The sequence below is a fragment of the Lupinus angustifolius genome, unplaced genomic scaffold, assembly GCF_001865875.1.
Source record: "Lupinus angustifolius cultivar Tanjil unplaced genomic scaffold, LupAngTanjil_v1.0 Scaffold_465, whole genome shotgun sequence".
NCBI lineage: Eukaryota > Viridiplantae > Streptophyta > Magnoliopsida > Fabales > Fabaceae > Lupinus > Lupinus angustifolius.
In genome coordinates, this window is record NW_017727853.1 from 84526 (window position 1) to 95210 (window position 10685).

Consider the following 10685-nt stretch of genomic DNA (forward strand, 5'->3'; position numbering starts at 1 on the left):
CCGGGAGTTGAACAGAAGCACACTTTGACCCACTCGGAAATCCTTTTTGCGGATCTTCCGATCATGATACACTTTGAACTTCTCCTTGTACAGTTTGGAGGACTCATATGCAATGAGTCTCATTTCCTCCAATTGTTGTAGCTGCACTTTTCTATGGTCACTTGCTACTTTTGGGTCCAGATTGAAAAATTTGAGTGCCCAGTATGCTTTATGTTCGAGTTCCACTGGTAGATGGCATGTTTTCCCATAAACTAGCTGAAATGGGGATAGTCCAGTAGGGGCTTTGAAACAGTGCATCATCTAATCGAAGAGACCAATCTTTTCTTGTGGTTGACACAGTTTTCTCCAGTATTTTCTTGATCTCCCGGTTAGACACTTCCGCTTGACCATTTGTTTGTGGATGATAAGGGGATGCAACTTTGTGTCGGACTCCATAGTATTGAAGGACCTTCTCCAATTGTGAATTGCAGAAGTGTGAGCCTCCATCACTGATCAGAACCCGTGGTGTTCCAAACCGACTGAATATGTTTCTCTTTAGGAATTTAACCACGGTTTTAGCATCATCCTTTTGGGCAGCTACAGCTTCCACCCACTTGGACACATAATCCACCACCACTAGAATATATACTTATGAGCATGATGGTGGACATGGTCCCATAAAATCAATTCCCCAGCAATCAAACACTTCCACTTCTTGCACATTGGTTAAGGGCATCTCATTCCTCTTGGATATCTCGCCTGATCTCTAGCAATTATCACATTGCTGTGAATAATGATGTGCATCCTTAAACACCGAAGGCCAGTAGAAACCAAATTGTAGGACTTTTGTAGCTGTCCTTTGTCCATTAAAGTGTCCTCCGTATGGTGAACTGTGACAATGCCATATGATACTCTTGGCTTCATCTATGGATACACATCTCCTCAACAATCCATCCGACCCAATCTTAAAAAGATGAGGGTCATCCCAAAAACATTGACGGGACTCTCGCAAGAATTTTTTCTTTTGATGCCAAGTTAACTCCTCGGGAATTACCCATGCAGCTTTAAAATTAGCTATGTCAGCAAACCATGGCCTTTCTTGAGCAAGGAGAAGCTTCTCATCAGGGAACTCCTCCACCACCTATGATTCCTTCAATGTTACCTCTTGATTGACCAATCTTGACAGATGATCTGCTACACAGTTTTCGCTCCCTTTTTTGTCCTTGATCACCAAGTCGAATTCCTGCAATAACAACACCCTACGCAACAATCTCTGTTTGGAATCCGATTTGGTTAGCAAATATTTAATGGCAGCTTGATCAGTAAAAATAATGACTTTAGAGCCAATCAAGTAGGATCTAAATTTTTCCAGTGCATACACTATAGCTAGTAATTCTTTTTATGTGGTGGCATAATTAATTTGTGCCTCATTTAATACCTTACTAGCATAATGTATAGCATGGAAAACTTTAGCCTTTCTCTGTCCTAGTACCGCCCCGACAGCATAGTCACTAGCATCACACATAAGTTCAAAATCGCAATGCCAATCGGGTGCTACTATAGCAGGAGCAGAAATTAATTTTTGCTTTAAAGTTTCAAAAGAATTTGCATACTCAACATCAAAATTAAAAATAGTATCTTTGTTGAGAAGATTACTGAGTGGTTTTGCAATTTTAGAAAAATCTTTTATAAACCTCCTATAAAAACCTGCATGTCCAAGGAAACTTCGAATTCCCTTAACATTGAGTGGTGGTGGGAGGTCCTTGATTACCTCAATTTTCGCTTTATCAACTTCAATACCTCGAGAAGAAATCTTGTGACCCAAGACTACTCCCTCAGTCACCATGAAGTGACACTTTTCCCAGTTCAGTACCAGATTAGTTGTAACACATCGCTGCAACACGTTGTCCAAATTTTCCAAACAGTTACTGAATGATGACCCAAAAACCAAGAAGTCATCTATGAATACCTCAATACATTTTTCTACAAGATCAGAAAAAATAGCTAACATGCACCGTTGGAATGTTGCTGGTGCATTGCACAGTCCAAACGGCATCTTTCTGTATGCAAAGACACCAAAAGGACATGTGAAAGTTGTTTTCTCCTAATCTTGGGGATCCACAGTGATCTGGTTGTACCCAGAATACCCATCCAAAAAGCAGTAGAATGCTTGTCCAGCCAAAGTCTCAATCATTTGATCCATGAATGGCAGAGGGAAGTGGTCTTTTCTAGTAGCCTGGTTCAACTTCTTGTAATCAATACACATGCGCCAACCAGTGACTGTTCTGGTTGGAACCAGCTCATCTTTGTCATTTCGAACCACAGTCATACCCCCTTTCTTTGGGACCACTTGAACCGGACTCACCCAAATACTATCAGATATGGGATAAATCATCCCAACATCCAAGAGTTTTACCACCTCCTTCTTAACCACTTCCTTCATAGTAGGATTCAGACGTCTCTAAGGTTGTGCAACCGGTTTGTAATCCACTTCCATGTGGATTTTATGCATACAATAAGATGGGTTGATCCCATGTAAATCCGTCAGTGTCCACCCTATTGCTCCTGCATTTTTTTTCAGCACCACAATTAGTTGATGTTCTTCATCTGGTGATAGAGCACTGCTGATTATAACCGGTTTCTGACTTCCATCCTCTAGGAACACATACTTCAAATGTGAAGGAAGTAATTTTAATTCTATTTTCGGAACTTCATGTTTCTTCTCTTTAACTAGTTCCTCAATGTCAGTTTGCTCAGATTTACCCTTCTGAGGTGTGTCCAACTCTGCAATGCATGTTTTGATCAACTTGTCTTCTTCACTATTGTTCCCTTCTCTCTCCCCAATCAGTACTTTCTTCAATGGGCTTCTCCTACTCAAGTGAATATTATCGAGCATCAACAATTCCTCAATAACATCCACTCGAAAGCAATGTTGTTTGTCTTTCAGATGCTGCATTGCTTCAAATACATTGAAGTTCACTTCCTGATCCTGCACCCTCATTTTCAGTTTCCCATCATCAACATCAATAATGACCCTTGCAGTCTTCATAAAGGGTCTGCCCAAAATCAATGGGACCTCAGTGTCCTCCTCCATATCCATGATGACAAAGTCAACAGGGAATACTAATTCATCCACCTTCACTAGAACATCCTCAGCAACTACATAAGGATACTTCACTGATCTGTCAGCGAGTTGCAGAGTCATCCTAGTAGGCTTAATTTCTAACTCTCCAATCCTTTTCAGCATGGATAAAGGCACCAAGTTTATGTTGGCACCCAAATCAAGCAGTGCATTTCCCACTGATAGCTCACCGATTGTGACTGGTATTGTGAAGCTGCTTGGATCTTTAGTCTTTTCAGGCAAAGACTTCTGGATTATAGCGATGCACCCAGCTTCCAATGTCACTGTTTCTTCTGAAAACTTCCTCTTCTTTGTCAACAGATCCTTCATAAATTTTGCATAGGTGGGCATCTGTTCCATCACCTCCATGAAGGGAATGTTGATCTATAGGTTCTTGACTATATCCAAGAACCTAGTATACTGTCTTTCCTTATCCTTTTTGGAAGGTTTCTTTAGATAAGGAAGATCCTTCAACTGAGGCAGATCACTCTTCCTCTTGTCATCTTTCTCCACCAATACCCTTTCCAATAACCTTGCCACTCCTTGTAGTGATGGATTTGCAATGTTCTTTAGGGTTGGTTTGGGTATTAGCTGAGAACTGTTGTCGGTCTGTATTCTGTTCTGCCATTTGTTTAGCCAATTGACCCACCTGAGTCTCCAAATTTCTGATAGATGCATCCGTATTTTTCTGATTAGAAATAGAGACTTGCATGAATTTTTCTAGTGTTTCTTCCAATTTCGTCTGTCTTTCATATAAAGGTGGATGTGTACCTGCTGATATGATGGTTGAAATGGTGATTGCCTGTTTGATGGCCCTGTTTCCTGCCTCCACCCATAATTCTGATTCTGATTTGGATTTCCCCTCCAACCTTGTGAAAACTGATTGTTGTATGGAGGGTTGTTGGGGAAATTTCCTTGTCGAGGTTGATTAGTAACATACTGAACCTCTTCCTCTAGTGTGGTGGTAGGTATTGAGCAGTGACCAGTGGGATGTTCCCCTCCGCAAAACTCACACCGTAAAACTAGTTGATGAATCGGAGGAGTCTGTATTGCATTAAGCTGTTGAGGCAGCTTAGACATCTGCTTGGTTAGTGCTTCTATTTGTTGAGTCAAGATCTTGTTCTGTGCCAAGATAGCATCTAACGTCTGCAGGTCAAGTACCCCTTTCTTCTATACTGTTCTCCGATTATGTTGTGCCTGCCTATCTATTGATGAAAAAGCAGTTATGATTCTCGTGGCTTGTTCTGCGTCCGCCGCCATCATTGTTCCACCCTCTGCTACATCTAGAATCATCTTAGTTTCAGGCTTTAATCCATTACAGAAGATGTTCAACTGGTCCACATCCTCAAAACCCTGATTCGGGCATTTTCTATGTAACGCCTGAAAACGCTCCCAAGCTTCATAGAATGCTTCATCAGCCCCTTGCCTGAAGGTTGATATCTCAAACTTCACATGCGCATACCGAGCTGGTGGAAAGAATCTTGTTAAGAACTTTGACTCCAATTCACTCCAACTCGTTAAGCTTTGAGTTGGATGAGATTTCAACCACTCTCTAGCTTCACCCAACAGAGAGAATATGAATAGCATCATATTAGCAGCTTCCCGTCGAGCATCACTATAACTCATTGTGGCCACCAATTCATAGAAATTGTCGAGATGTGCATAAGGGTCTTCATAGTCTTTCCCCGTAAACTGGTGAGCGCTAACCAAATTCAGATAGGCGGGTTTAATCTCCGCAGTCCTATCCGTCTGTGGGATCACGATGCTTGAGTAGTGCCTCGGGCCCTGGTATATGGCATAATCACCTAAAGTCCTCGTTGGAGGATTAGGCCTTGGGTTATTCCCAATGGCATTTTGCATATTATCCATTTCAATTGACTGAGGCTCTGAATCTTCAGACTGTCCAGAGCTACACTGTGCTTCTGCAATGCCTTGCTTCCTCTTTTCTTTCGCTTTCTTACGATTACTCTTTGCTGACTTCTCAATCTCATGATTGTACTCTAATTGCTTGTCAGTAGCTTTACCTCGCAAAAGCATAAATAAGAAAACTATGGCAAAAGTTAGCACAAGGGTTAGCTATAAAAGATATAAAAATAAAGAATAACTATGTGTAACTCTCAATTGAATTTATAAAGAACTAATATAAATCGCTCGATTGAATCCAGCAGTACAAAAGTTAAGAAGATTACATTTCGATTCCCAACTACGAAGAACTAGCCACTCATCCTCGCTATTACAACGCTCGAATCATGAACTAATACAAAGAATCATGTGAAATAGAATCGTTTCCACGATTTCTATCCTATTCTCTGTATATTTCGTGCTAAGATTTCTTTCAGAAGAGTGATGATCTTCTTTTTCTTTTTCAAAACTTCCTATATCATGCCTAACCGCTACAATCTCGTTCAAGTTAGGTACTCTCGCTTGAGCGAGAGAAGATAGCTTTCCAAAATCTGACCACCTCGCCCGAGCGAGAGAAGATGACAATTTCTGCCTGATCACCTCGCCTGAGCGAGGCTCTCTCGCTTGGGCGAGGCTCCCTCGCTTGGGCGAGGCTCCCTCGCTTGGGCAAAGGAGAAACAGTAAGCTTGGCTAGTTTTGGTCTTGTATAGCGCCCAGGCGACAGTCCCTCGCTTGGGTGAGGGATGTCAGTATTTTCTGCATTTTCTTCTGAATTGTCGCTTGAGCGAGCACTCCCTCGCTTGGGCGAGGCTTGTGCTGTTCAAAACCTGAATCTTCTCTTTTTTTCTCCTTTTTTCATCATATCCTCACCTACAAACAACAATAATTACTTAAATTCCTAAACAATGTAAAATTACTAGATTATTGGGAATTGTATGCATTTACATCATAAATTCACACAAAGTGCCTCTGAATCATATACATTTCATTAACATTTTGGCACTTAACATTATGCAAGTTCAAAATAATGCAACTAAGAAACTAAGCAAATGATTCAATAATCATGCAAAAAGTTGATGAGACTCAAAGCAAACATAAAGTAAATAAAAAACTCAAATATAATCAAAACTACATGAATTAATGGTGAATCAGTATGTATACACCAAGCTCATGTTACATTCAATCTAAACAAGGGTTTTAGCTACTAATATTCACAGGGTGTAAGTAAGATAGGGATAAAACATAACTTATAGGGTGGTAGAACCACATAAAAATGAGTATAGATTAACTCCTCTAATACTTACATCTTTATCCCATAACTAAAATAAGCCAAAATACCCTAGAAAATCAGAAAAGAAGTAATACATATCAATATTACAAAGTATGTATCTAATGGCTCGAGTTGGAAGTGCTTAAATAGTATTTTTGTGCCGGTTTCTACGCTCAACGCACTGCCTATGTGCTAAAAGCAACCTCCAGCTGGCTTTTCTCAACCTATTAGCACACCAATTTGTGTTGGGTGCATCTCCGTGTACTCAGCGCGTACGAAACAGTTGCAAAATGCTGATTTTCGCTCTTAATTATGCTCAACATGAAAACCTACGCTCAACACTTTGAGTTTTTCTTATTTCATTAATTTGGCCGTTCACATTAAAGATTTATCAGTTAGGGACAATATATCTAAAATTCAGCTCGATACAATAGTGAACGAATGAATTATCGTGATTTTACTCGGACTACTCATGACTGAATTCTTGCTATTGTCCAGAAGTTATCCTTTTGCATTTATTCCTCCGGATTAAGCATACAAAACACTTCAAATATGAGACTTGACCATTTAAATATGTTTTAATCAGGTTTTAGTTTTAAATAAGATCTTGCTCCTGACCTTGACACGATTTTGATGAAGCCACCAAGATCACAAAATGAAGAAAATGAAGAAGACCATGAAGACATAGAAGATTCAAGCTTCAAGATTTTTTATAGATTAAGTATTCATATAGGTACTTCTATCATTGCACTCACTCTTTATATTTAGTAGTAATGCTCAAAGAAATAAAAATCATTTTTAAAGAATTTGATATGTCTAAATGGAAAGTTAAAACTGCTAAGTAATGAGTTACTTGACCTGAGATATAGGTTACCATAACTAGGTAACAAGTTACCTAAATTGTGTGGCAGTTGGTAACGGGTTAGTGGAACCGTATAACAGGTTACCTGACTGAGAAAATAATTACAAGAGTATAACTGACTGATGTAACCGATTAATTAAGTGTATTAATTGATTACCACCTTAGATAGAACATTTGGGTAATCGATTATACCCTCGTGATAATCAATTACACAGAATTGTTGAAACTAGATTTTCAAATTCAAATGAACAGCTTTCATCCAAAGTGAATAGGTTTCATTCCAATCGTGTATCATCTTCATGGAAGGTTACATTGCCTTATTGGAAGCCTATTTAAAGGCATTGTGACATCCAAATTCAATATACACAATCATACAAAAACTTTCACAACTTACTAAACAAAATTCTGCATAATTGATTAGCAACTTTGTTCCCAAACTTCCAGATTTTCTGAAATTGCTTCTAAAGTGCATTTGTTCTAAACTTTCAAAGAATAAAGAGCATTATATACTAAGTACATGTATTGTGAGAATAAGGATTGCAAGTTCTCAGCAGTGACAAACTTGTAAAGACAAGTGTGCCATTGTTATCTTCTTCATCTTGATTGTAAACTTTTCATCACACGGGTGTGTTGAGAAAGTGAAAATCGTTCACTTGGAAATGATATTTTCCAATGTTAGATAGTTGTGAGTGTGTAAGGTATAAGGGTCTCGGAGAGAGAAATTGTAATTACAACTCAAATTATCTAGTGAAAAATCTCTTGTGTGGCAAGAGTACTGGATGTAACCTTTGGTGGACAAGAAGGCGAACAAGTATAAAATTCTTTGAGTACTCTTCTTCTACCTTATTCTTGTGAATTACATTTGTTTTACTTGGTTGAATTCTGCATCAACAATTCGCTGCACATATACTTTGATCACATAGGAGAAAAATCAGTCATTTCTCCCAACAACAAATTCACCTCACCCCCTCTTAGTTGACATCTGAAATTTACATTAGTACATTTTCATTCATTTGAGTTGTTTAAGTAGTTAAAATATTATAAAAAGATGTATAAAATATAATTAATTTGACATTTAACACTTGGTTGCAAAAATACTGGCAGGGCAAGTGGACCCGTGGCTGGGTGAAAGTAGTGATCTACCGCTCTATGACCCACCTCATCGTCCCTATTGTGCTGGTTGTTATTCTAGGCAAACCTTTATGCTATTTGTGCTCTAAAGATGGTTATAAAGGAAAGAGGATAGTAGGTGACTGAGAAGTAAAAGGGAATGGACCTTGAGGGATATGTGGAGATGGGTTTTTAGAATTTGGAGACTTAATTGCCTCTCTTGTTTCACTGCCTCCTCCTTCATCTAGCCTGAATATTTTTTTGTTTTTTTTCATGTTTTTTAGGTGTTATCTGGTTTGCTGCATTTCAAGGTTTCGAGCGTGGTTATTGGTTCTGTTTTTTTGTGTTGGTTGCCTATCTTTCTGGTTGTGTGGGGTTTAGTTAGGTGAGGCTTTCATAGTCTCCTTCAGTTTAGGATTAAGGTTTGGGTGTATGTTAGGGTAATTGCATTTTTGTCTAGGAATGTGTTTAATTGCATCATAGGCCCAAAACTTTTTAAAAAGTTTGAAATTACTCTGGGCAAAATTATTTGTTCACATATCCTACATATATTTAGTATTAACACATTGAGAGACTCTAAAGAACTCATTATAAGACAAAGCATAAGTAATAATATTCTTAAACTTAAGATTGTTATAAACTCTCTTTTCCTCATCATCCATCTGTTGGAGAAATTTCTCCATCTGAAATCCATAGATTGAATGCGGAAGTCCTTATGGTCATGGCTTCATTCCAATAACCGAATGTTTATGCCCATACATAAACCCATATAGAACGACCATGACCCAGACCGAAGAAACCCCAAATGATTTCATGATGAAGATGAAGAACATACCTTGGTGAGCCATTTCCGGAATCTCGAAGGTATGAGGGTGCGATGATCTTCCATATGATAGAGCGCCGGATGGTTTTCCTTTAGTTTCTCTCTAGAGGGGAATGAGAGAATGTGCCTTAGTTTCTTGAGTGTAATGTGTTGTGTCAAAAGTGGTGAGGAGAGGCTTATCCTTATGCCTTATGAGCCTTATGAGCCTTATGGATGAGTGGATAGTGTTATCCCATTTTGGATAACACTATTCTCATCCTTCCTTATTCTCCTCCACCTTTACACTTGAAAACCTGTTGCTCTACAAATGGGTACCATAACCCATAAAAGTAACCCCGTAGTGGTCACTACTTTAGTTGCAATAATTTTGATTCAGTCCCTTCATCAAATCAGAAATTGCCTGAAGGTATCTACACTTATTATAATTTCATGACACATATGCCCTTAGCCACCAAATTAATTACTGATGATCATTTTATATTTTGGCTAATTACATAATGGCTCTAACACAATTACATAATTATATTTGTGACCCATTAATTGTCAGAAATTCTAACAATCTCCCACTGGTCACACATATGATTCTCCATACGTGTTATCCTTATTGCGTGCTTAAATATTGCCATTATGACTTAGGCATACCCAAATTATCCCGTCCATTAGTCATGTCTCCATAACGAATCACAGTGAACTTCGCCATATCAATCATGGCTAATTCAACAATGATCATCAACATTGACACAACTAAATGACATAGATACATCATGAAATGTGTAGCATGAAAATCACATGAATGTGATCTGTACATGTCAATTTTCAACTGGTCCTACTTAACTTTAGTGAGATCCTTAATAATAACATAAAACCTTATTGTATAAAGTATAATGACAGAATACCAAACTGAATGATTAATCAACTGAAGTTTGAATACAAAGTATCTATACATAATACTGAAGTTACATAGAACATAATAATGCACTTTCTAACTCCTACTAAACCAAAGAATCCTCACATTGTAGAACACCCATGTGAGCAGTATGCTCATGAAAGACCTTGGGTGTGATAGCCTTTGTAAGAGGATCCACAAACATGGAGTTAGTACCTAAGTGTTTTATGGAAAGTTGTCCACTTTGTACCTTCTCCTTAACAACTAGGAACTTAATGTCGATGTGTTTTGACTTTGCCGAACTCCTATTGTTGTTTGAGAACATCATGGCTCACTTATTGTCACAGTATAACTTTAGTGGTCTTTCAATCCTTTCCACAATCTGTAGCCCAGTGAATAAATTTCTTAGCCATGATGACTGAAGTGATGCCTCATAACATGCTATATACTCTGCTGCCATGGTGGATGAAGCTACAAGGTTTTGCTTGGCAGAACAGCGTGATACTTTATACATTTCGTCTTTTGATGTCCAGTTGCTTTGCAAAAGAAACAAACATCATTCTGCTTCTGTTTCTTTTGCACTAGACCCTTAGCAGCTTCATTCTTGGGCTCTGAAGTGACATTGGTCTGATCTCTAATTCGTCTACTATCTTGGCATCCCTCATGACCCTTTTGGCTGCTTTCCAATGGTCCATTCCTGGATTACTCATATATCTGCCTAAAACCCCAACT